At 48.2% G+C, this 27,331-nt stretch overlaps 1 protein-coding gene across 4 annotated transcripts in view; it reads left to right on the top strand.

Annotated features, from left to right (window-relative positions):
• The first annotated feature begins 5,809 nt into the window (after positions 1 to 5,809).
• The window catches only part of LOC114697100 (LIM domain containing preferred translocation partner in lipoma), a 611,216-nt gene continuing 589,694 nt past the window's right edge, over positions 5,810 to 27,331 (top strand). For 3 of the 4 annotated variants that reach the window (XM_028875188.2, XM_028875190.2, XM_028875182.2), the window contains exon 1: positions 5,810 to 6,180. The gene's annotated coding sequence lies outside the window, so the exon portion shown is untranslated. Of the gene's footprint in view, positions 6,181 to 6,305; positions 6,365 to 27,331 lie in introns of those variants that run through there. The other variant, XM_028875183.2, reaches the window with a different exon arrangement.

The following is a 27,331-nucleotide window of genomic DNA, read 5'->3' as shown; positions in this document are numbered from 1 at the left end:
TAAGTTTGAGACTGTTACAGACTATAGGACTTCTGAAGTTGGACTGAATACATTTTTGAACTATGATATGGCTACAAACCTTTGGAGATCAGGGAGTAGAATGTGGTTGTTTGAAAGAAAATGGCCCCCAAAGGGAGTGGCACTATTCGGTGTGGCTTCCTGGAAGCAGTGTGGCTTTGTTGGAGGAAGTGTGTCACTGTGGAAGCAGGCTTTGAGGTCTCAGTTCACTTCCTGTTGCCTGTAGATCAAGATGTAGAATTCTCCAGCATGTCTGCCTGCACGCCACCATGCTCCCTGCCATGATGATAATGGACTAAACCTCTGAAACGATAAGCTGCCATCTCAATTAAATGTTTTCCTTTGTAAGAGTTGCTGTAGTCATGGTGTCTCTTCACAGCAATAGAAGCCCTAACTAAGACAGTGGGTATTGTGTGGTAGGAGCAAGCAGTCACATCTCAGACTGGGAAGTAAAGAGGGGAGGAGGGAGCAGGCTTTCTCCATTTATAACACTTCTCTTATGAGAAATACCTAGGAGTCACAGGAGAGTGGCCTTGTCCATTAACAGCTTCAAGGGCAGGGACTGCAACGACCCAAGCGTCTCTCACTAAACACCATCATCTCTTAAAGATCTTGTCACCTCAAAGTGCCACACTGAGGACCATGTCTCCAACACATGCACCCATAGGAGACAGACTGCATCTCAACCACGTCCATGATATAGGTGTCAGTGTTCCCGGTCCTGCCTGGCCCCAAGGTCCTACAGCCGCTTATAAAATAATCACTCAGAGGCTTAATAGTATTTACAAGCCGTATGGCCTGTGGCAGGCCTCTTGCTAGCTAGCTCTTATATCTCAAGTTAACCCATTTCTATTAATCTGTTTTGCCACCTGTTTCATGGCTTTACCAGTCTGCTGGCATGTTGCTCCTGGGGCAGCAGGCTGGTGTCTCTTCAGACTCGATCTTTCTTTTTCCTGTCTGCCTCTAAGCTGCCTTGCCATAAGCCAAAGCAGCTTATTTATTAACCAATGGGAACAACATATATTCACAGCATACAGAAAGACATCCCCCAGCACCATGACTTGGCATTTTTATGACAAATTTGTTACAAAGTGGTAAGATAGCCATTGTTTTAATTGCAGATGTGTTCTTGTAACATACTGATATACCCAGTTTCTAAAATTTATGTTTACAAAATGTTATGAGTCCTCTAAGGACTCAAAGAACACAATGTAACAAATAACAACTATCACGTTTCCTTTGCCTTGCCTTTGCCTGTCCAGAGTTAGTCTAGGGTACATGGCCAATCTTCTGGAGAAGATATATCATTTAGGTTGCTTTTGTAGACAAGGTAAAGGATTTTTTTCTCTCTCATTAACATTTAGTTATAAATGCTAGGTAATTGTTGGTGGGTATGAAAAGAATGCAAATCAGGAAACACAAAACTACCGTCAAGTATTTACAGGGGACAGTGTGCTGGCTAGTCTTGTGTCAACTTGACACAAGCCAGAGATATCTGAAAGGAGGGAACCTCAACTGAGAAAATACCTCTATAAGATGCAGCTGATGTGGTGGCCCTGGGTTCTACAAGGAACAGACTGAGCAAGTCATGGGAAACAAGCTAATAAGCAGCACCCCTCTGTGGCCTCTGCATCAGTTCCTGCCTCCAGGTTCCTGCCCTGCTTGAGATCCTGCCCTGACTTTCTTTGATAATAAACTGAGGTGCGGAAGTATAAGCTGAATAAACCCTTTCCTCCCCAGGTTGCTTTGGTCATGGTGTTCCATGACATCAGTAGAATCCCTGACTAAGACAGGCAAGAAGGGCTCAAACTCATCTGAAAAGTATAGAACAAAGGGACCAGCAAGTACCTACTGTTCTTAGAAGGCAGAAAGGTTATTTCCACATGAATGGAGGCCACGTGAAAGACTAGGCAATGACCATACCTTCTGGGAGGTCAGCAGGACAGGCAGAATCTGCATTGGAAGGATGGGTCTTGAAGTCTTTAAGATTCAGTATGAGGAAGACACTGAGAAAAAACCTGAAGCAAGTGAAGGACTCTCTCTCTCTCTCTCTCTCTCTCTCTCTCTCTCTCTGGGTTGGGAGGAGAGGGCAAGGGAGGCAGAAGAGATAGAGAGGGAAGAAGAGACCGACAGGGAAGTGTGTGTGAGATAGAGGGGCTAGAACTGGTGGAGGATGGAGGTGGGGCCTACGGTTTGGAAAAAGCCCACCAGGACTTGTTCAGGGAATACGAAATGGCGGCTGACGGCTTTGCACTCAAGTTCAGTGATATGAAGGCACCTCTGCAAGTTAGAATGTCATGCCGGGTTTTGAAAAGATAAACTTGGTTACTGAGGAGAATGCAGAATCAAGCTTGGGAGCTGGAGAGAATGCTGTAGAACACCAAATCCAAGAATTTAATTGCATGGGAGAAAGAAATTGAGACCACGGAGGTAGTGACTCTTGGAGATTGCACATCAGTCTGGAGGTAAATCAGGGCCTACGAGGCTTCCTCTCCTGTGTCCCGCCACGAACTAGTCTTGGTGTTACCTTCAAAAGTTTGGTCTCTTGATTCTTTCTCGACCTTCTCATTGGCCTGCTTGCATCCAGATCTCATTTCCTGATGTAGTTCTATGACTATTTAAACACTTGGGCTTTCTACCTTCTCTATTTGCCTCTGTCTTTGGACAGGGTCAACAGAAAGGTAAAAGAAATGAAAGCACTGAGTGCCTGCAATGAATGACCGAGGCAGGAATGATGGTAACGACTCTAGATGTTAGTCAAGTTGGAGGAAAAGACACATTAGCCAATAGTGTCTGAGGTCTTAAACACAGAGCAAGCAGTGCTCTGGAGGTGGCAGAGGGGAGAGAGAAGTCCTCAGGGGCGATGAGATTGCAGAGGAGCCTGAAGGGTTGCCAGGCAGATGGAGAAGGAAGCTTGTTCCTTAGAGTAGAACCTGGGCACAGACTAATGAAGACAGAGGGGAGCGCTGTGCTTAGGAGCAGGCGGCCCTAACTTCAACTGGCCAAAGCTGGAGGTCTTTTCAGGGCTGTAGAAACGCAGCAGAAGGCCCAAGTTGGTGCCAAATCATCAAGGCCTGTGCAAACCGTCCTGAGGAGTCCGGCCTGGATGAAGCACCATCAGAGTGATACGGCCTCCCATCTTCCCCGGCGATCATGGCCTTCCTATTTCTCTTGTGGGCTCCTCTGTGCTCTTCCTCCCCACCGCTGCAGATTAGGAGCCCCTACAATGGAGGCTCACACTGAGAGCAGATGGCCACTCCGCCGTGGGAAGAGAGGCGCCAGGCTTCCTGGGCTCTCCGTGGAATCTCAGTGTACTCAAGAACTAGTAGTATTAAGAACAAGCTGCTTAGCTTCCGCTGGCTTTCATTTCCTCATGTACCAACGACAGAAATAACATCAGTCCCTCCAAGGGATTTGCGAGCTCAGTGGATTGCAGAGGGAAAGTCCTTCCTTACAATCTTGCCTGACACAGAGTCCAGAAAAATGTGATCATGACTTCTGTGAAGCCCTCAGGTGTAGGTCTGTGATGAACACAACGTCGTAGCAGGGTCAGCCGGCCTGCCTGTGTTTCGTGCCAGCGCTGGACCACTGACAAAGCTTCATATCAACCCTGAGCCTTCCCCAGGCCACAGGGCCACGCCCTCCAACTCATCTGGAATCCTGTCCTGCCTTTATTCCCTGCAAGGGTAAATCAGTATTTTCACTGCACCGTGCTTGCCAGTTTGTGAACAAACTTTCCATCGGGCCCAAGTCTCTGCACACGGCACGTGAGGGGACAATAGAAAGCAGAACCACAAAGCGGAATGAGGCTTCTGGTTTGGGTTAGGACTCCTGATGGCCCGGCATGTGGTTCACCAAACATCCAATTTATGACTTTGTCACTTACACTCCTGGTGAGTGCCTCGTGAGTTGCAATTACCTTTTTGTGATTAACTTTCTACAGTGCTCATGCCAGCACCATGCCTACCTGAGCAATTCATCAGTATTTCAGGAGAAGCAACACAGTGATCTTCCCTAACACACAGAACAGTTTCAACATAATTAGTAGCATTTCTGGATCAACACAGCACTCTTATAATGTGTATGATGGAGGAAATGAATGACTCTAATTATACCTTATTAAATTTTATTAATCCTCATTAGAACCCTATTATTCTTTATAAGTGGGTTACTGAGAAGGGAATAAAAGCGAGCAAGCAATGCTGGTCAAGTTCCGTTACGTCTAAAATGAGCACTGGGCGATTTCCCCATACTAAATAGTAGCACACAGGACACAGATCGGCCAAATTGCTTCAGACAGAGTGAATAAATTGTGATCTTTTTAAGTCTGAACTTCAGGAGCTCATGCTTCCTGCCTGCTATCAGGTTAATTATAAAGAGAAAATATTTCATTATTGCGTGGAATGCACTGTACTCTTGATCTCTCCTGCTGCATTCCTGCTTTTGAATGTGTAGCTGGGAAAGTTGAGAGGGCAAAGGGGTTAAGTAGCTTTGAATTTGAAGACCGCAGGAGAGGCGTTGTTCAATAAACGTTAAGTACAAGAATATGTACTTTGACACTTATGTGCTTAATTCTTAGTCAGAAAGGTTCATCAAAATCTAACCCGAAAAGCGCCACGGTTGAGCTTCCTGGTCCGGTGTACTTTCTATGTGCATGACTGGTTAGGCTGCAGGAGGTCAGGGAAAGGGGGGGGGCGGGGGCGGGACTGGAGGTGGCCGGAGAGTGGCAGAGTCAGGAGCTTGCTCAGACAGTGACAGTGTGCAGGTCACTCTGCCATACTCATCTAACCCACCCGAGATGGTAGTAACAGGTGGGAGAGCCCTTAGGGTGGGCTGAGGTGAGGCATTTCTTTTGTGTGGGTACGCGATAGAAACACAGAAAGAACAAATCAGAGGCTGTTTTGTTTGTGACAGGGTCCACATAGACCGGCCTCCCTTGTGCTAGGATTAAAAGTTTTCAGTCCTGGGGGCCAGAGGGCCTCCAGTACCTCCTAGCCCATGTCTTAACGTTGTAATGGGGATCTCATCTTCGCTCACTTTTACAAATATCAAAGACAAAAAAAAAAAAAAAAAAAAAAAAAATCCAACCCCAACCTTCCAAGAACAGGTCTGTCTTTATGGAAACCAGTTCACCCAGTTCGTGTATTTTCTTTTTTAAGCAGTAAGAACAGAGCAAGCTTTCTGGTTTTGGGGCAGGGCAGGGTTGGGAAGTAAATCTTAAAACTCCAAAGGTTCATTTCTTTGAACAAAGGACAGGAAGTTGCCCTGATTGCCACTGTTGCTCAAGGCTTATCAACCACAACCTTCCAGGAACTGGGGCTAGTCACTTCAGTGGGTGGTCGGGTCATCTGCCCAGGTCTAACTTGGTTCTGAGCTCACAGCGCCCGAGCTTGGGTCCTGCCTGGAGGCGGAAACCTAGCTGGGAGTAGAGAATGGGATCTGCTCCTCGATCTGCTCAGCGTACGGCTGGGTCAGGTCCCAGCTCCTGAGAGCTTCGGCGCTCTCACGTGTGTGAAGTGAACCGAAGTTGTACTCCACCATCCCGTAGTTCTGAGTCCTGCTGGAGTCCTGGGCGGGGCTCCGACGAGGCTCTTGGGGTGGAGGGAGTGGGGGTGAGGGGGTGTTCCACGGCAGGATCTCCTCTCCTCGTTCCAGCTCAGCTTCCAATTTGTCGCCTGCAGAGCCGACCCGAGTGTGCCGGTTTCTCGACTTCCTCCTGCATCTCCTTCCTCTTCCTCCAGTGGAGGCAGATCCCTCTTTCCCTTCCTCTTCCCATGCTCCCTGCACCCCCCGCGTCCCCTCCTCCAGGAAGTGCACTGCCCAGGGTCGCCCACCTCGAGCGGGCGCTGCCCGCCGCGCCCCCTCCCCGCCCGGCTACTGCAGCGGCCCCGCGGGCACACGCCTCCCCATACCTTACATGGACAAATGCGTGCAGGCAAAGTCAGGAATTCAGGCCCCTGACGTCAGCCTCCAGCGCTCAGGGCACCGCACGGGAGACCGCGGGGAGGGGGTGGGGAGGAAGGAGGGGGAGAGCACCAACCAGCAGCCGCTCCCGGCCTGCCGAAGTTTCACTTTTTGTCTGTGGGTTCGCTCCCGGGCCCCGCTCCAGCTTGCCCCGGGAATAAGTAGCATTAGCGGCGGGAAGAGCCGGCCGCTTGCAAGGTAAGGGCCGGCGGCGGGGGGCCGGGCACGGGGGAGGGCGCGGGTCCGGCGGAGCGGGCCGCTGCGGGCCGCGGGCCGGGCCGGGACAATGGGAGGGGGAGTGCCCGGCACCTCCTCCTCCTCCGCCCGAGCCTCCGCCTCCAGCCGTCGCGGCCGCCGCTGCCCCGTCCGCCTCCTCCCCCAGGTATAGTAGCAGCGAAGGCTTCCTCCCTCCCGCAGCCTCGGCCCGCGGGCGCCGCTCGAACCCCCCGATCTCTTCCCCCCCCCAACCCCCGGGGCGGGCCGCTGCGGTGGCGGGAGCGCGGGACCGCCCTGCTCCGCCCCGGCCGCCGCGGAAGTGCGGGCTCCCGGGCCGGGAGCGGGGAGGGGGTACACGGCGTGGGGGAGGGGCGGGGTTGCGGGCGCCCTCCGCGCGCCCCGGGGGCCCGGGGCCTTTCTGGGGTGCCCGGGGGGGCGGGGCCGCGCCCGTCGGCTTCGAGCTTTCGCGGAATCCCAGTTGTCACCGCGGAAAGGGCCTTTAGGGACCCAGCGACTCGAGAGAGCCTTCCCATTTTACAGCCCGGCTGGCGAGGCTGGCGAGGCCCCGGGGAGGCGGGCTTTCCTGGAAGTCATTCCTGGAAGGTGGAGCCCTGGTTAAGAGCGGTGGCTCCGGACCCCCCACCGCCTTTTTTAATTTTTTTTTTTTTATTTTTGTAAGAGGTTCTGGAGCCTCCACTGTTTTCAAGCACTGTAGGTTACTCGAGACCAGACTTTGCCCTCAGGGAGAGCGCCCTGGAACGCAGGAGCCAAACCTGACCCCAAGTAGGAAGGGGCCAGATGCTGGGGAGAACGCGAAGATCAGGTTTTTAAGGCGGAGAGGGGGTTCTCGGGAAGGAGCTTCATAGTTTGGTCTCCCTGAAGGGACCCGAAGTGGTCCTGGATGGGTGTGTGTGTGTGATGGACTGTTTTGAAGGGTAGGGACTTTTCTTAAGTAAGGCAAGGCCTTCCTTGTCAGGGAGGCCACTGCAGACCAGAGAAAGCTGGCTAAGTGAGGGTGGGTAGTGGACATGGCGTTCGTTGGCGGCTTGGGGGTACTTGGAGTGTGACTGGAGACCATGCCAGTGGAGTTGTGGCTGGGGTACTTGGACGGGGCAGCGTACGGTGTCTCTAGCCGCTTTTCTGTTTAGGAAGGGGTTCACTCCTTCCCCTCCCCCACAAGGAAGGCCTAGCAGGACCTCCCCGTCGAGTCGATCCCTTCTGGCTTTCTCAATAGACTTTTCATCTTTTTTGTTTCTGTACCACCACCACCCCCTCCCCCTTTTGTAAGCTTGCCTCTGCAATACAACTGTCTCTCAAAGGTGTTAGTGACTTAATGGTTCACTAGTCTTCCCCCCCTCCCCCGCACAAACAAGTTTTCAGGGGAGGAGAGGGAGAGTGTATGAGGCTGCTGCAGGGTAAATTGACCTCTCTCCGACCGCTTTTCTCATTTTTACAAGTAGGGGAACAAACCCAGATCCACAGAACTTGAGTGCCAGCCCTGTGGTCTCTGGTGGATAATGGTGGATTGAGGTGGGGGGGAGTGTGGGGAGGTACAGAAACCCAGTAAGATGCTTGCTGTCCCAAGAGTCTCCTGGCAAGGTTCTTGCCAGCACCGAGGGGCATTTAAAGAGGACATGATGTATCTAGCATGTCATCTTGTGAAGGCGGCCTGTGGAGTCCAGAAGGCTGTCTAGTGAGGACTAGCTGTGTGAAGGGTAGGGGGACATGCCAGGGGCCCCGAGGCTGGGACTGTGCCTTGTTTTGCATCTTCTGACCGTCTTCTCCTTCCTCTCTCCTTTCCCAACCCCTCTCCTCCCAATTCCTTGTAAGCATCTCTGGCCTGGGGTTGGGCATAGGCAGTGGGCGGGGAGCAAGTTCTTGAATTGATCATTATTTTGCTGAGATTGAGTAGCGCCCTTCATGGAGAGACATTCTGGCCAGGAGGCCATTCCTCCGAGAGGGTAGGCATTTCCAGACAGTGATAGGTAGGAGAGGAGACTTGGTTTTGAGAAGCTTTAGGAATGTCAGGCCATATGCCTTTTGAGGGTTTTGAGCAGGCAGGAACATGACTGAGAGAACTGGCATTGAGAAACCTCCTGCTGCCCAGTTTCAGTGAGAGAGGTGATAATTTGGCTTAAGAAAATGATCACGGGTTGTTTCATTTGCTTGGCATGCGTAGCTGAACACCTATTATGTACCACAGTCAAACATGGAAATTGTATGGCAGGCTCTTATTTTTATTAGGTAAATTCTAAGCTACACGTGTCTTTTTCATGTTTTCATACCACTGACATGTGATTGTCTTTTAATCACAGATGTGTCCCAGTTGAACAGGTTTCTATTCTAAAGTTGATAATGATACACGTCTCACAGTCACTGTTTTCAATTTGATAAAATTTGGTTGCCATTGGGTCTTTTATAAATGTATAGTACTTTTGCATTTTTATAAAAAATACTTTTTCCATCCAATATTCTGCTTAAGTTTCTGGAGAAGTAAGCATGGTGACAGTCCCATCTCCACTTTAACCCGTTCCTTGAGGTTACAGAGCTAATTCGAGGTGTACACAAAACTGTTGATTCCAAACTTGGGGTTCTTGGTGGGCACTTGTAACTTGACCCTGCTGTGGAGCCAGCATGGGTTAATTGGTGCTGGAGCAGGGACCACATTGGCTTTGATTTCAGAACTCTGGTTTCTATGCTGGGGTGATGGGGCCCAGTACACCAAGGACAGTATAACTTATAAGGGCTGGGAACCCACTGCAGGGTAACTTGGCAGAGACTGGAAATGCAGGAAGGAGGAGACCCAGTGTGGAAAGCATGCCTCTGACCCGGTCCCCATAGACTGGAGAGACACTGAACGGGCTGCTGGGAGCACACGTGAGGAGGGCATCCTTCCTGTGCTGGAGGAGCACCAGGTGTGTGTGAGGGTGGAGAAGCATGGCGGGTGTGGTCAGGGTTTTGGCTACTCAGAGGCTGGAAAAGACCAGCCTCTGGGAAGTAACCCACCATAGAAGGGTGATGTCTGAACTGAATCTCCAGGACTAAGAAAGAGAAATATAAGTGCAGGAAGGAAGGCGTGAGATGGAGGCTGCTGGACAAAGGAGCCTCTGTGCAGGTGCTGGGAACAGGGTGGTTTGTTTTGGCTGTGTTTGGAAGGGTCAGCGTGTTTGTGGAGGTTCAGAGAACAACTCTGTGGAGTCTGTTGGGTTCCACAAACTCAAGCACCATGTTTCTGTTTGTACTGCAAGTACCTTTGCCTACTAAGCCTGAGAGGACCTTTTTTTTTTTTCAAAGTATAATTTATATTTGTCTTGCAGCTGTGGGGGCCATTAATCAATCCTATTGAGGGTCATGATTCACAGGAGAACAAGGCTGGGCAGGGGCCTCTGGGAGCTTCGCTGGGGGATTGAGTGTAGGGTGTCGAAGCAGAAGGCACAAGAACACTCTTCATAAGTGGATGAGTGAACTTGAGACTTTGACCCAGCGCAGTAAGGAGGGCCTCAGAGCTCGAGGTGTGTGCATTGGTGGGTGGGGACGTTTCCTGGAATATGGCTTTGGAATGCAGGGCTTGCCTAAACTCACTGGAGGTGAGGAAGTGGGGAGGGGAAGGGGTCGAACGCGCACGGAGAAAGTGGTTGTGGCTGCTCCAGGTGTGAAGGTTGAATGTGGGCCGAAGTCTGTCGGCCTGAAGGTGCATATGAAGTACAGGACGTGAGGGTGAGCGGAGGGGCAGTGGGAAGTATGTTGTGGAGTCTGCTGTAGCTGCCTCAAGGCTTGTCCTGTTCCTAACATAGATCCCAGGAATGAGATTGGTCACTAGCTGAGGGCTAAAGGCTGTAAGGCTTGGAAGAGAGCCGCAAAGCTGAGGCTAGAGAATGTTTATCTTCCTAGCCTTTCTAGGTAGCAAGATAATTTCAAAGTTTTGAATGATTAGCGTATACTCATGTAATTACCACATTGATTCCCTAAGATTTATGATTGCTGTGGCTTGGGTGTGGTTTGTCCCTCGAAGACTTGTGTGTTGAAGGCTTGGTATGTACAGTATTATAATGGGACTTTTAGAGGTGAGGCCTAGTGGGTTGGTCTTTAGATCATTAAGGGAGTGTCCTTTAAAAGGGATTTTTTTTTCCGAAACTTAACTTGAGTAGGTAGTTACAGAACAGTGAGCCTGACTCCTGATTGGCTCTTTGTTTTCCTGTTGGGTGATGTGATTTTTTTTCTCCTGTGGACACTTCTGTGATTTTTGTGGCATCCTTCAAGCCTTCATCAGAGCAGAGGTGATAGTGGTGATGTGCCTTGAGCGTCTAGGAACCCTGGGTTAAGTAAGCCTCCTCCTTTCGTCACTGTGGTCCCCAGTTTCAGGTATTAGGTTATAAGGATTAACATTGGCCGGTATGATGACTGTCAGTCTCATTTTCCAGATGAGAAAATGAGTTTGGTGACATGTGGTTGCTCAGCTAAGTGGCGTGTTTCGTGCTAAGCACTTGCCTGGTCTGTGGCCTCCTGACTGGACACTGTTGTCCCTGTCCACAATCAAGAAAACCTGAGGTCCGTAGTATTTTCAGTGCACGTGCCCTGGACCTTGGGTTTGCTCCTGAGGATGAACCCTGGGCAAGTGGACTTCTTGGTTCCATGCTGGTGTTACCACGGACCCGATCAGTCTGCTAGCACGTTGCCGTGCCTCCTTCCACGGCAGATTGTGTGGAAATGGAGCCAGCAAGCTAATGCTCCTTTCAGCGTGCCTCCCCTCGCAAGCCTTTGCAGTGATCTGGTTTCCACACACCCAATAGAGAGGTAGTTGGGGCAATAAGAAAGTGATCCAATATTGGGGAGACTGCTTTTCTATCATTTCCCTGGCCTTATGGCTCCTCCAGAGGATCCTGGCTGTCCTCTGGTAGTTATAAACTGTATCCTTCCTGTTGGCTCCTGCCCTTCCATAGGCTACGACCCTTTAGAAATAAACAGTCCTGGCTCTTGACTGAAGGGATCATGTGCTGCCTTTGGCTGCCTTCCTTCCTCAGGTACATAGTTTGTATTTTCTGACTCAGAGATAAAAGTCCTATCTTGGCTGGTTTGCCTGGAGCTGTGATTAAAACACCTCGATGGGAGCAACTTAAGGAAGTGTTTGGTTTCGGATCACAGTTTGAGGGTTAGGTCCACCACAGTGGTGAAGTCCCCACGGTGGCAGGGACACGAGGCAGCTGGTCACATTGCATCCACATTCAGTAAGTTGTGAGAGAGATGAAGGCTTTGGTTTGGCTGGCTTTCTTGGCTTTGCTCAGTCTCGGACCCCAGCGCATTGAAGGGTACCACCGAGATTTGTAGGGGTTGTCTTCCCATCTCAGTTTACCTGATCAAGGTAACCTCTCACAGGTGTGATGGAGCCTCCCCGCCTAGATTTTTCTAGATCTTGTCCAGTTGACAGTATATAAGCTGTTTTATCATCCATGGAAGAAAGACAGACCCCTGCCCCAGCGCCTAGTATGGAACCTGGCAAAATGAATAAAACTTTGTTTTTTCCCCCTCATTCTTGAGTACCCCTTATCTCTGATATTCTAAAGTAACTGTTAAGTAAATAGAGTGTTTATAATATAAAGATAGCCACTTCACGTGACAGGTTTGCTTTTTCTACCTCTGCTCTGCTTTGACTGTCTTTTTGAGACAGTCTCATGCCGCCAAGGATAGGATTGAACTCACTAGGTAGCTGAAGATGGTCTTGACCTCTTCTTTATCCCCCTGCCTCAGCCTCCCTAGTGCTGGGATTACAGGTGTTTGCCGCTAGACCTCTTCTTTACCTTAGACCGTCTTCACAGGCTGGAGACGTAACTCAGTGGTAGAGCCCTTCCTAGCAGTTGTCAGACTCGGGGCTCAATCCTCAGCAAGAAGGGAAGCTTCTCGAGGTTTGCAAGAGTGTCTGCGTTGTACATGACTGCCTTCACAGTACCTGGAAGAGTGTCTGGAATGTGACGGCTGCTCTGGAAGATTGCTGCCCGAAGAGGGGGTGCCATTGATTACTGCAACCATAGGATGCAGGCTTGGGGAAGGACCAGTGTTTTGACTGCCTAGAGCCTGGGGCATGCAGAGACCTGGAATGGGATTGAGAATTGTCTGTACCTACTACAGGTGGCATTGGCCAGTCAGGTCACAGGACTAGGGAATGGGAATGAGTGGGGTTTGCTGGCTTATCCATGATAAAGAATTATTGCGGGGGTAATTCCTCTTGTGGTTGGTTATTCTTGAATGCTCTTCTGCTTTTTGAATGTACCCCTCTGTTTCCTTCCCTGATAGGCATAGACTCAGTCTTTGTAAACCTTTTTCTCAATATCAAAGATCAAAATCCACTTTGTGCCATGAAGAAATTTCTAGATTTTTTTTTTTTTGTGCTACTTATACCCTATGTACCCCATGATAGGTATGATAGTTAATAGCTTCTATCTTGTATTAAGTTCAGTACATGGGTTCTGTGTGATGACCGCATCAGGCAGAAATGCGGCATGCTGACTTATAGGGAAGACCAAGATGTAAGTCTGTGCTTTCGAGGAGAGAGAGAGCAAAGTAGGGCAGGCTAAGGCCCCAGTGAAGTGAAATCAGCCAGAGGGAGCACTCAGAAAGGCGTGGCCCATCACCTGGAATCCCAGCGAAGATTATGGCAAAGAAGACCTTTGTGCTGGATTTTGAGGAGTGACTAGGCATTCTCATCATGGAGACAGAAAAACTTGGCAGGCAGGGGAGTTTTAAACTTTCTATCATTGTTATTTTTTCGTTGGTGTGTGTGTACATGCGTGTGCAAGTGTGGAGGGCAGAGGACAGAGGAGCAACTTGGGAGACCTGAATCTTCCCTTCTGTAGTGTAGGTCCGCAGGGTTTGAACTCAGGCTCGGCAGCAGGTGCTCTTACCAGCTGATCCGCCTTCTCACCGGCCCCTAGGCAAAATGACGTTAGACTGTGTACCCAGCCTGAGACCTAGGGGTGTTGGGGCAACACAAAAGTGGTGGGTTTAGAGATCCCGTGAGTGATGGGAGTGGCCAGGGAAGAGTAGAGGGTAAAGTCTGTCAGCTGAGCTGACGAGTCTGCAGAGGGCGTCAGGGAGAGGCTTCTATTATAGGTGGTTGGATCCATGCTCTGCCCAGCTTTGGTGGCATAGTGGTAGCAGGTCAAGACTAGACTCTGGAACCCAGACTAGGAGGCTGCTGAGGTGTTCCAGGCCAGAGGAGATGGCCTTGAACTTATTAGTGTAGAAGGAGAGAGGGAACAGCGGATTCTGGAAGCTGATAGAGTACTGTCAAATTGCTTAGTTCCTGCTCTTCTCTCATTTGCCAGCTTCTTGGTCTTGACTGAGAAAAACTGTTTCGTGGATACTAGAGCTCACAGGCAGTAGGAGAAGCCCAAGCTGGCCGCGAGGGCCTACCTTCCAACTAAGTGTGGGCAGCCTCTGACATCACAGATGATGAAACACGATGTCACACAGGTGAGACAGGAAAGGTACAGATTTGCTCAGTAGCCCTGGGCTCTTATTCCCATGGAGGCCTTTCCTTCAAGGTCTTTGAATACTCAGTTTGCTCAGTAGGGGACCCGAATACCACCCCCGTCCGCTTGGAGATCACTGTGTCTCAGGCTTGAAACTTTTACTTTGAACTTGGAAAGCAGTGTGATTACGGTGGTGGTTCAGTTCCAGTCAGTGTGGTTTGGGATTTATTCACCTTACTGCTGTCGATGCCTGCTAATGGCTGGCAAGACCAGACTCCCAAACTCTGCTAGCTTCCACAATTCTTTTCTTTTCTTTTTTTTTTTTTTTGAGACAGGGTCTATCCGTGTAGTTTTGGTGCCTGTCCTGGAACTCACTCTGTAGACCAGCCTGGCCTCAAACTCACAGAGATCCGCCCGGCTCTGCCTCCGGAGTGCTGGGATTAAAGGCGTGTGCCACCACCGTCCGGCAGCTTCCACCATTCTTGAGACAGCCCTTGTCATCATCATTCTCCACCATTCAAGTCTTTAATTTTTTTAAAAAAAATAGGGTCTCATCATATAGGGCTAGCTGGACCAGCCAGGCCTCCAACTTGCAGCGATCCTCCTGCCTCTGTCTCTCTTGTGCAGAGATGAAAGGTGCAGACCACCATTCTGGGGTACATGAACACTCTCCCCTGTCTCTTTAAGCCTGCCTACCCTGACTTCTCTGTCCAAGCCCATTAGTCTTTCATTGTCTTCAATAGCGCTTGTTACGTGGTCAATGTATTTTATCATCATTTTTATTACTGAGTTTCCCGGTTGCAACTCAAGAGCTATGTTGGTAAGATCTGTCTTGTCTGGCGGAGAGTGGGTAAGAAGTCCCGGGTGAAGAAACCTTCCCACCGAGGCACAGGGCTTTGAGTGGCAGGGTAGGAATTTTGGACTCATGCCCAAGACTTCTTCTTCTGTCTTGCCCTCTAAGCTCTCCGTGTGAACACGAGATAATTGTTGTGAATGCCCTTGCTGCAGGTGCGCGGGCAGGGAGCAGTGACTTCACTGGGACTGTGATTTCATGGCAGTGCCAGCGGCGCGCGTGGGGCTTTGCAAGCCGAGGTGGAGGGTGACACTTGTGCCTGCTGAGCCCCAAGGTCTGGGTTTTCGTGGGCTGTCACTTTGACAGCGCCGTCACCAGTGGCTCTTGCTGAAGGGAAAACAAAACGTGCCTGTGAGCCACTCATAGCTTCAGTGATCTTCAGTCAGTTCTGGAACATTCCCGAGCTTCAGTCACTTTCAAAGGGATCGTATGATGGATCAGAACGCACTTGGTGAAGATCAGAGGGATGCTCGTGACCGTGCTTCGTGAGCGCTGATGGGGGAGGGGGTCTGTGTCGTTCACCTGACGGATATCTTGTGAGGACCTAGATCTCTGTCTGGTACCCAGATCCGTGTGGCCAGTTCAAGGTGTCCAGCATGGCTTCTGGCACCTGTGGCGACACTCTCCTGATGTGAAGAGATGGCATTTCGATGCTGGCACCGTCATGATCAAGTCCTACTTGTACCATTTAACAGGGGGACTTTCTCCGTGCATGACTTTGGGACCTCTTGCTAATGAGCGCGCCACCGTGAGAAAGGAACATGCTCTGACATTCTCAGTGAGTGAGGGCTTCAGACATTCTCAGCTATTTCTAGCTGTGCAGAATGTTCGGGGAACAGCCGGGCACTGCCCTTCCTTCTGCCATGACTGCCCTGCTCTGGCCTGGGTTTCATTTGCGTTCTGTTTGCGTCTTTCTAGCTATGGTGGCATTTTCTTCTGTAGTCACTGACTGTGATGGGTCTCACGCCACTCCAGGACTGCCTGGTAGTTGAAACAGGAAGTTATCGTTGGAGGGTGGAGCCAGGCTTTCTGCAGCATCTTGTGTGACACATAAACTAGATGATCGGGCCAGGCCAGGTCACTGACCCTTGGTGTCTCAGCTCTCGGCATGGAATCTTCTCTGCTGAAGCTGGTCCCTGTGTGTCTTCGTCACTCGGTCTGGTAGCTCCCAGGTCAGTGCCATCCTGCAGAGAGCCTTGGGGCCAGAGAGGGGATAGTCAGGTGCATGTGAAGTGCTTCCCAAATAGCTGAGGTTACAACCTGGTGCCATCAGGCCTGGCTGAAACACAATGTTTTTTTGGACATCAAAAGATCTCTGTCTTTAAGGTTCGCCTCAATTTTCTTACATATAAAAACATCTGCAGCGAGCTAGGGAGTTGATTCACCATGTAAAGTACCTGCTCTGACCTCTGCATGTGTGCTGCAGCATACAAGCATGTGTGTGCACACACACACAACAGATACATAAATAAGAAAATAAAGAAGTAAATGTAATAGATTAAAAGCAGGTCCGCAACAGCGCCAGCTGCCCCAGGGGTGAAGCAGCCATTGTTTCCGGCTGCCCTGTTTCTCCTTCTGCCCTTCCTCCTCTTCTTCTCAGTGGTGCGCCGATTCGGAGGGTCACTTATAGGTCATTCTACCTCCATGTGAAGATGGAAGGAGGCCTTGTAAGTGGTGTGCATAATGCCAGACCTAAATTAAGGACTCAGCAAACATCTGCTGTCTTGTCTCGGGTGAGGCTAGGCACCCACGGCACACGGTTGAATGGTTTGCATTGGGAAAGGCCGGGTTTCTGAATGTTTCAAGGTGATGGATGTCAAGATTGTAACCACTTCGTTCATTCGGCTGGCTAAAAGCACCATACCTAGAAAATGCTGTGGGGGCTGTGGAGGAGGCCTGCCCGGGAGTGCTGGGCTTGTTGAGACACTGGAGGACAGGAAGGCTTAATTGCTCTGGCTACTCAGAGCTAAGAAAGATTGATTCTCTCTGTGTGCTAATTTAGCCGTGTTCCTGGATCTGTGATTTTCCTGTGCTGGGGCCCATCTTGATAATGCTCTCTAACTGGGACTGTGGAAGCCTAGCTGTCATGAGCAAAGGGCCAGGCGGTCACAGTGTTACCCACACCTACTGTTTCTAGTGAGTTTCCACTCAGTTCCGCCTTGTGTACCTTCCAGGAAGAAAACAATTTTGTTGGCACCTGGATCTTCTGTCTTGTTCGATCACTTTCAGGGACTGTAGAAAGGTGTGGTCACCCAGAGAGCAAGGTGTTCTCTGACTCATGGGAAAGATAAACTCTGTGGTGACCAGGCAGGTAAGTGGCACCTTTTCTTAGACTGAGGTGAAAGGGAGGTCACCGTCTAGCAGTTTGTCATTTCTACCCCAACAGTCTTTTTCTTTTTTTCTTGCCTGGAGGTTAGCCAGTTCATTTGGAGAGGGTTAGTCTTGGCAGTTGGACAGGACCCTGAAAGTATGATGCTGCATTTACCCATCAGTCTGACCCATTTGGATATTCATTTGTTCAACCGCATGTAGGGACCTTACAGATATACGAATATCCCGTTACTATGGTCAAACACCGTGTCTAAAGCAGCTTGGGGAGGAAGGGTATGTGGCTTATTCTTCCGGGTCACAGTCTGTCACTGTGGGAAGACAGGAACTTGAGGCAGGAACTGAAGCTGAGGCCGTGGAGGAATGCTGTTCAGGGACGCTTGCTCAGCCAGCTTTCTTATATGACTCAGGACCGTGTGCTAGGGGTGGCCTCCTCCACCCCCCACCATCAGTCACCCATCAAGAATCCTGGCATGGCCTTGGGAGTTGGAAGCCTGAGTGTTGAGTGAGTGCCCACCTTTAGGCGATCATAGACGTTGCCAAGACAGTATGTACATGGAAGGCTGTGGCAGGAAGGGCGTGGGTTCTGGGTCAGCCTGGGCTGTAGCCAGAAAGACCCTATGTTAGAAGGAGAAAGTGCGCATTCGTGTAGGTAACATTTGCTGCCTGTGATTTGCTGGTGACTAACTCCAGGGTCCTTTACAGGGAAGTTCTGCAGAGCTGGAAAGATTGTCATGTGAGGGGGCATTGAAGTCGGAGTGAGAATTTGGGGAGCTGGGGAAGAGGGAGAATGTATGGGGGAAAGTAACTTGGGCAGGGACATGAAGTGAAGAACTTCATGGTGTCTGGGAAAATTGGATTTATGGGGGTGGGACTGCGCGGCAGAGCTGACGCGGGGATGGCGGGTGTCAGCACAACTCGGAAGAGCCCTTGTTTTCCTCTACTTACTGCCGTAGAAGGGTGTCTTAGTCACTGTTCTGTTGCTGTGAGGAGACACCACGACCAAGGAAACTTATAGAAGAACTCATTTAACTGGGGACTGGCTTGTCGTTCCAGAGGGTGAGTCCGAGACCATCATGGTGGGCAGTGTGGTGGCAGGCGGGCAGGCCTGGTGCTGGAGCAGTAGCTGAGCGCTCACATCAGATCCCCAGGTCTCAAGCAAGGAGGGTGACAGGGAGCCTAGCATACATGGGCTTTTGAAACTTCAGAGCCCATCCACGGTGACACGCCCCCTCAGCCACACCTTCTCATCCTTCCCAAACAGTCCGCCAACTGGGGACCAGGCGTTCACACATATAGGCCTATGGGGACCACGCTCATCCAAGCCACAAAGGGTGACACATGGAGAGGTGTGGAGAGAAGTGTTCTTAAGGACGACATCAACCTTTTGCTCTCTTGTAGAGATCCCCTACAACCTGTTCAGAGTGAGCATGATGGTGGGCTCTTCGGGAGATAATGACTCCAATCCCGAGGAAAAGTGACAGTTTAGACTGGCCTGGTACAGTGAAAATTCAGGCTGTGGTGGTGTGAAGAATGTTCTAGAAGGTCTTTGAGTTCCGCAACCCTTGAGTTTTTTCTTTTTGTTTTTAGTTCCTGGGACAATATATGTTGGGCAATCTTATTTGGTGGAGGTACACTCTCCGTTTGCCTCTCTAGGATTATTTTAGCTAAATACTGACAGAAGTCAGAGCTAAAAACGAACGATGGGGCTCTGAGAATGGAGGGCCTTGGTTCACACAGCACTGTGAATGAGCCATTCTGGTGCCCATAAATCCACATTGATCATCGATATCTTTGGGGCTTAGGCCAATTTAGGCCCTGATCAAACATAACTCAGAAATACAGTAATGATTCTTTCTTCCCATCACCATTTCAGAGAGTTCTTCACTTGGCAGGGCGCCCTGAGCCTGGCATGGGCTTTTGAAACTTCAGAGCCCACCCCCAGTGACATCCTTCCTCTGACAAGGCCACACCTCTTAATCCTTCCCAAACAGTCCAATCAACAGGGGACCAAGTATTCATATATATGAGCCTATGGGGACTATGGTTATCATTCAAACCCCCACAATTAACTCATTTAAAATTCACATCCTCAGCTTCACTGACACAAAAGCCACGGCAGTTCTCTTCCTAGAATCCTTTTCTTTGATCTTTACAGGTCATATTCTTCATTAAAACTCCTCCAAAGCGTTTGTCCTCATTTTTGTGTATGTCTAATGTTTATTTCCACTTACTATTGTGACGTAAAAAGTATTTATTTCATTGACTGTGTGACAAATTCATTGAGATCGCTCAGTTCTAGTGTGACTGTTACCCATGTAGATAGGCACTTGACTAGGTTTTACAGTAAAATATAAAAATGAACTGTAACATGTTAAAAATGTAGGGATAGTCATCGGTGTGCAGAGAGAGCTTTTTGTCCCTTCTGAGTGATTTCCGGTAGATAACTATGTCCTTGGCGCTCCTGCTTTCCCTTGTCACATTATCTAATATTTTGTTGTTTTTCCTGTGGGGATGAGGTAGAACTTCAGGGTTAGTTCAGGACTCAGAGGTGTGGATTCGTCATGGCTTGTCGGTTGTTAGCCCTATGACCCGTTCTGGCAACTTATTCCTCGAACCTTCCAGCAGCTCTTCAGTAAAAGAGGGATAAGGGTGCCTGGTCTATGATCCGACTGCAGACTGAACGCTACGGTCAGTGTAGTGACAGAGTCTGCCAGAGTTTGCCTCCGAAGAATGTCACCCCTGTGTTTCTCAGTGGTGCGCTGTCTTCACCATCAGGCACAGGCACCAGGGCCTTCTCCGTAGAGTGCGCCCCATCCTGACTGGTGCAATTATTGGCACAAAAGTTCCATGTACTTCTTTTACTTTTTATTCAGCCTCTGGAAGAGGACTGATTTGCAGTCATTTGTCGTGTATGAATCAACTTGTTTCTTTATAATGGTGTCGCTGGGATTTAATTTTATGACTTGTTTTTACTAAATGAGTATGTAAGAAACAATATCTCACTATGGCTTTAACTTGCGTTTCTTTTTATTTTTCATATTCTTTGTGTGTGTGTGTGTGTTAAATATGTGTGTATGTAGGACGTGTGTGTGTGTGTGTGTGTGTGTGTGTGTGTGTGTGTGTACACCACAGTGTGGTGTAGCTGTTGAAAGACAACTTTGTGGAATTGGATCTTTGCATCCATTTTTATGTGGCATTGAACTCAGGTAGTCATGCATTGTTGGGAGGCAAGCACCTTTACCTGCTGACCTATTTTTCTTTCCAAGAATATGTATTTCTTTTAAGTTAGTTCCTTGACAGTTTCATGCATGTATACAATGCATGCATATCATGTTGAGTATCCTTCCCTCCACCCTCTCACTTCTCTCTTAGCCTTATCAATCCCCCCTCCTTCCCACCTGTCCTTTTCTGAGGTTCATGACTTTTGGTTTTGTTCAGTTTAACCAGGGCCATGTTTGTGATTGTTGGATTGGAAGTCTACATAGGACCTGGTATGGACCTTGACGGGTCCATAACTGAAGGCAATGATTTCCTTGCTCTTTTAATATAATGGTAATAAACAGTTCAGCAGTGATAGTTAGCACCGCCCTCTCCTGCTCAAGTCCTTCCTCTATTCATGCCTGATGATTATCAGGTCCATTCATTTGAAGAACCATTCACATGAGCCAGCATTCACAAGTGCTGTGAGTAATGACTGCAAAAATTGTAGTGATCTCCAAGCCTCTTCAATTGACAGGTAGAGTGAGTGATGTGTAGACAACTGAGTGAATTATCTTCGGTCATCCGGCTTGCTCCACAGCAGGGATTATAGTTCATTTGAAAATGATTATTTGTTTACTTATTTGTTGGTGGGGCTTGGGATCAAACCTTGGTCTTTGTGCTTACGAGGCAAGTGCTTTGCCACCGCCGAGTTACTCTTCTAATGTCTGCACACTAATGACCACAGATAGGTTACTCTATCCGTGACGCAGGGGACACTGGAGATTTCAGTCTTGTGGGATTAAATTTATCTCCAGGTTGTATCTGCATTAAGGAAACAAGTGTCCATATTCTTGCTTTCGATCTTGTATATAATTCCTCCCTAGGTCTTGTGTGCTTTCATGTACACCCATTCTTTTTGTTTTATTTTGACAGGTATTTCCCTGTGTGGCCAGGTTGAACTTGAATTTATGATTTTCCTGATTCGACCTTCTGAGTGCTGTGATTGTATGTGTGTGTGTGTTGCCATATTCTTTTTTTTTTCTTTTCCAAGAGAGGGTTTCTCTGTGTAACTGCGCTGGATGTCCTGGAACTCACTTTGTAGACCAGGCTGACCTCGAACTCACAGAGATCTGCCTGCCTCTGCCTCCCGAGTGCTGAGATGAAAGGCGTGCTCCACCACTGCCTGGCTGCTTCATTTACTCTTAAATGAATAAAGTCGATAGTAAAACAGGACCAGAAAACAGAAGATGCATCATCCAAGTAGATTGGATTGATTGTGAACCCATTTGGGCATAGTTTTGGTAAATTGGAAGGACAGATGACATATTTTCCCATCAAATAAAATAGTCAATTTAGATTTAATAAGGCAGTTATCATCAGGTAATAAAAATTCAACTAACTTGCCATAACTATCTTGTTTAAAGTCAATTAAGAGCCTCATATTCCTCACTTGCTGGGTGAAATTTAATAGAACTTCAGTTAAGCATTTATTGCTTATTTAATTCAAAATTAAGTTAATCACCACAGTTAGTAACAACCACTGAGTATTTAATTAACATTCAGCAAACTATCTTATTAAGTCTAAATTAGATACAGAAAGGTCTTGTGTAGCCCTATCCATTCTCCTTGTTCTTCCTCCCCCTCCCCCCAGCTGGCCCTGAAGGGCACTCGATGTTCCCAGTCCTTTCCTTTTCTCCGCCGTTCTCCTTTTCTTCTGGTTGACACTCAGCTAGGGTAAAGGAGGAGGAGACAAGGCAGGGGTCTTGATGGGAACTTCTGGTTGACGTAGAGCTGAGAAACTTTTCCTTTGACGCCTTCCACTCTACTCTTCAAGGAGTAGCGAGTCCCTCCTGTGTGTGTTACTCTTTTCCACACTAGGGAAGAGACAGTGAAGGGCGTCTTGACGTTTTTGGTGTTTCCTCGTCTAACTGAGAGGAGTTGGTTCCGTTCATTCACGCAACAAGGATGGGCTGGAGTGAGTAGGGCCCTTTGTGAGGTATTCAGGGGTATGAGACAGGTTCCTTAAGGAGGTCCCACAGTCTAGAGTGGGAGGTGCTGCGTAGGAAGGGGTCTTAGAATGCTGCTCGTCTCTGAGACCCTGTTTCCCAAAGTGCTAAGCTGTTCTCTGAATCCAGTAGGGGAAAGTCCAAGCTACGTCAAAGGAAGTGCTTATCTTTACCTGACTTTGCTGGATCCTTAGTAAGCTTGCAAGAGGGTTGTTTTCCTGTGAGTGTATTCCCCTTCTCTCCTTGCACCCCCAGAATGTTTTGTAGGTGATTTAGTTTGGTTTGGTTGAGCTGCTCTGGATTATGGTTCCTATCTGCCATCTCTCCTAGCCAAGGACAAGTGTGAATTCACTCTAGTTGCCATGATAGATAACCACAAGTCCTGCTGGAGATGATTTCTGACCTCAGAACTGGTGCTGGTGTGATGGAAGGTCAGATTTTCTCAGGTGGGTCTTACGGACGAAGACTGTGGAAGTAGAGTAACTTGCACGGAGCCAAATAATCATTCAGCTGCTGACAGGATGACATACCTCAGATTAGTTCTTAGGACAGCTTGTATCTGGAGGGCGAGAGGCAGGAGACTTTTGGTACCTAACTCTGAGCAACTGCCATCTGCAGAAATGATCACCAAGTCTTCTGTAAGGACGGCATTCTGATGTCTGGGGCAGAGCCTCACCCTTGAGAATCTACCTGGCTCGAGAGTCAGTCATGATGCCTTGGTGGGCAGCTTTATGACTACAGGTCAATTTTCATTTATTCTGTTATGTATCATATCCTCCATCTTTCCATCCCCCCACCCCCAGCTTTTCTTATTCTGGTGAATTACCTAGGTCTTTTTTTTTTGGTTTGTTTTTTTTTTTTTTCAGAGTTTTATCTGTGTGATCATCTTCATTTAAGACCAGGTATTCTTTCATATATTCTGTTTTATACTTCACTACAGATAATTCCACCAATGTTCTTTTTACTGGAGACCAGCAGATGGGGAATGCTAGATGATATGGAGATAATCTACAAATGTGGCCCACCATATCTCTGAAGATGTGGCCCTGGGTTGCATTCTTTCAGTCTCTCTAATATTCTCCTAGTTTCCACATGGATATGGAAATAGGTATAGGCAAAAGAGCTGGGGGACTTTTTTTCCTCATTATATTTTTGTACATGAATATTCCCTTATCAGAGCCTGTTTACCTGTCCATGAAATGTCAGTTTGGGGCTTGATGCACTTAAGGCCCGTTTAGGTTGAAAGGACATTATTTCAAGTGGAAACTCCTGAGTTTTGACATCTACTAATTCAATATAAGCTGTAGTAAACCTATATTGTGGGTCAGACAACGTTTTCGAGCTTGGCTCTATGAGGACACTTGTATAGTGAGCGTAGCTGCATGCCCACACATAGGCTGATGTTCCAGGAATTCCACGCTGCAGTTAGGTCTCATGTACTTATTACTATGTTGCCCTTAGTCACACTCTGTCACCCGGCTTGACTTTCCCTTATCTACTGCTCTCAGTCTTTGTCTTGTTCTTCAGCTTCTGCCCCTGGAAGCTGTCTACTTGGGAAGCTTGTAAAAAGACGAATAGCTGCAGTTTTGGGGGAACCTGGGGGTTTAGGATCTGGCCAGCCACTAGTCCTTCTGAGGTGCTATCAGTTCTTGAGGACCATTATTTATTGAGCGTCATTGTTCAGTGAGTGAGACCAGTGATGTCCCTTAAGTATCCCATAGTGGAGGTAAGGAGAAAAATTTCTCTTTTTCAGACTGAGCAAGGTATTGTTAGGTGCTCCCATGACGTTTCAGTACCTAGCACAATCAGTAATCTGCAAAGCATTACTCTGCATTGCAGACCCCAGAAGATCAAAGAGAACTGTGTTTAATTTCACCGTCTTCTGGAACGGACACCTCAGGAGGGCAGTACCATCAGGCGGCAGGCTGGAGGCTGTACTGTGAACTAGGGCTCCAAGTTTCCTAGAACAATGTGCCAGGAAAGTCAGGGTAAACGACAAGTGCAGGGATGTGCTTAGATGTGGAAAGGCCACATAATAATAACTGTTTCTCCAGTAGAGATTTTCAGAATTTGTACGCTTGCCTTAAGAAGCTTTTGGTTGAGTGTGAACATTAAGTGTAGTATTCAAATGTCATTCTTTGTGATTAGTCTTCTGTTAGATCTAGATAGATAGGCCACTTGAAAATTCTGGAGGTATTTGGAAAATGTTGGTCTAAATATGTAGCGTCGAAGAGCATGGGTTTCTGAGCTACCCTGCCTAGATTTGCATCTGGCTCTACACATGTCACAGCTTGTTAATTGAGTCTCCTTAGGCCTCTGTTCCTTCATCTGTAAGATGAGACTCTGAAAACTGGGTCTCTCATTGTTGGCAGCATTCAGGAGTTCATATGTATTAGGCAGTGTTGTTCTGTCTTACCCCTGTTTCTTCTCAGAACAGTGATTTGGAAAAGATGAGAGAGCAAGCAGATGAGTGGGGTCTTTTGTTGTTATTGTTCTCTCAGCAAATAAACGTACAGTTTTCGGGCAAGAAGCTGTGAGCAGTGCATCGTGAATTTCTACACACCTCGCCTAGGTGCTCACAGCTTTGACATCGTCTGTTGCTGTTGGCTATTTGTCAAAACGAAGACGCCGACATGGGTGCACTCCTGTGAAGCACATTCCATACTCACTCTGTCTTGACTTCAGGTTCTCCATGAATTTCCTCTTCCTGTCCAAGATGCAGTCCTGGGTACCATGGTACATGTAGTTCTCATCTCTCCCCAGTTAAGAGCGTTTTTTAATGCTTGCATTTTCTTTGCTATTGAGAAGATGCTTTATGGGAAAGCCTGGTATACAGCTCATAATGTCTGATGAGTAAAGGGGGCTGGCTAAGGATGGAGTGGAATAGGACCCACTTTTCCTCCTCCTGTTTGTTCTCTGTGAAGAGACCCTTGCTTTTAATGGGAGGAGATGCAGGCTGACAGTGTTAGGGGAAGTTGGAGCCTAGAGGAGGTAACGGGAAGGTCCTGGGCATTCCTTGAGTCCTGCCTGTGAATGAAGGAGTCAACAGCCCTCAAGAACTCCCAGAAACCTGCATTTGGATTCAGGCTCTTCCACCACTATCCTCCTCCTTAACTTCAATATAGGCGAAGTGACCTGCAAAGCCTTGAAATATCCACCCTCACAGTACAGCAGTTTTACCTCGTGAGGTGTTCACATCAGCAACAGCTCAGAACACAGTAGCTTCTCAAGAAAAGTTTGCAAAAGAAGCCCCGAAAGTCTGCACCAACCCTAGGATTTAATTCAAGAAGACCGGGGGAAAGTTGATGAAAAACCAGGAATAGTCATTCATGAGGAAGTCTGTGCTACACGGAGTGGAACCAGCGAGGAGCTGCTGATAAGCCGGGATGTACTGTCTGTTTTATTCCTGGAGGCTTTTATCATACAATACAACCTTATGTGGCAGCCTGATTTTCACACAAATTGGATCCCAAAACTTCTTACAGGAATTAAAAATACAAACTCGTGGGCAGTATGTGTTTTATAAATTACACAAAACAGAAGTGTAAAGGCCTGGCGTAGTAAGAACGGTGGAGCCTGGGATGGGCACTAACTAACTTCCTAGAGGGAGGCATGGATGAGGCGGCAGGGCTGGCACGGGAGCCAGGAAGCCTCAGCAGGCGGCAGGTGCACAGCTCTGTGCTCAGTGCCAGCAGAGTTAGAGGAGGGGGTCCTGCAGAGGAGAGTGGGGGCCGAGGGTGGGTGGAAGCTGAACTGCTGGGCACTAAGTCCTCTGTGTATCTGTTTGTCTTGCTGTTGAAGGGGGCCAGCTGACCTGGAACCTCCATACCATGCCTTTCTCATTCTCATCTTTGTCCTGGCAGGCCCTTAGTTTAAATTACTCTTCCTCTTTGAACCCAAGCTGATCTTCAGGGTGAAGCATGATAATACCATCTCCATAAAGTAAGCCATGATTTCTGTACCCCAAACAGGAAACAGTTATTTCCACGACTGTTTTTTTTTTTTTTTTCTCTTTACCACTGGCACTTTTCATCTTTTGTATTGGTTGCCCATTGGCCTGTCTCAGTTTTGGCTTTTAAGTTCTTTAGAATATTCCTTCCCGCCTGGGGTTGGGCAGACATACAGTAGACACTTGAAGAATGGCTGCATGCAGGCATGGATCGTTCGTTACAAGAGTTGGTGGACCTATGGGCAGGTTTGGTGTTGCTCATACTAAACTCAAACTTAGTTCTTCTAGACTAGGGTTTTGCCTTGTTCATATCTATACCTTCTGGTGCCATAATAGCAAGATGTTCATTCATTCACTCGTTTATTCATTCATTCGTTCATTCATTCCATGGTAATTTTAGGTAGTAGGTCAAGAGTTGTTGGAATTGACAGTCCACAGTTCTTTTGTGGTGTATTTTCAGACTTTTAAGCTTTGTCTGGATTGTTTTATTCTTGCTTGTTTTCAGATAGTCTTATGAAGCCCAGGCTGGCCTTGAACTTATTATGTAGTTGAGGTTGGCCTTAAATTCCTTATTCTCCTGCCTCTTTCTCCCTAATGTGGGGTTTACAGGCATACACTGTCATGTCCTGCTTTGATTATTTTTATTGTTTTGATACATAAAGATCAAGCAAGAAATGGTTTGTTATGTCTACCTGTATCCCTGGCGTACAAAACAAATGCTTTAATTCATTCAGGTGGGCTAGTATTAGAAAAGAGACCACTGGGTTTGCAAAGGCCCCATTTCTTAAGATTTTAGAGTAATTCCTTATTGACTTACCCCAGGAATAACCCCCTTACAGATTTTTATAAGATAGTACCTGATGCCTGTGTTTAAAAGGCTGATCCTCCTTCCTTGTGTTTTGATTTTTCTTTTTAAGTACAGTGATAGACTATGTACCGCTGAGGTGGTAAATGGAATAAAGTTCCCTGGAGGAGACCGAGTGTGTCCTATGGTCCTCTGTATTAATCACAGGAGGAAGCTGTCAAATCCAATCACATGAACGGCCCACATGAACGACCCAGCTGACTTGAGTTATACCAGATCAAAGTCAGAGTGGAAGGATTGTGTGTGTGTGTGTGTGTGTGTGTGTGTCTGTCTGTCTGTCTGTCTGTCTGTGTCTGTCGCGCACGTGGGGGGGTTTGGTGGTGGTGGTGGTGTGTATGTGTGTGGGGTTTTTGTTGTTTTTGGTGGTGTATGTGGAGGGGTTGGTGGTGGTGGTATATGTGTGTGTTGTGTGTGTGGGGTTGTTGTTGTGTATGTGTGTGTGTGTGTGTGTATGTGGTTGTT

Source organism: Peromyscus leucopus, chromosome 12 (assembly GCF_004664715.2).
Source record: "Peromyscus leucopus breed LL Stock chromosome 12, UCI_PerLeu_2.1, whole genome shotgun sequence".
Lineage (NCBI taxonomy): Eukaryota > Metazoa > Chordata > Mammalia > Rodentia > Cricetidae > Peromyscus > Peromyscus leucopus.
The sequence above is the reverse complement of the archived record's forward strand: the minus strand, read 5'-3'. Positions and strand labels throughout refer to the sequence as shown.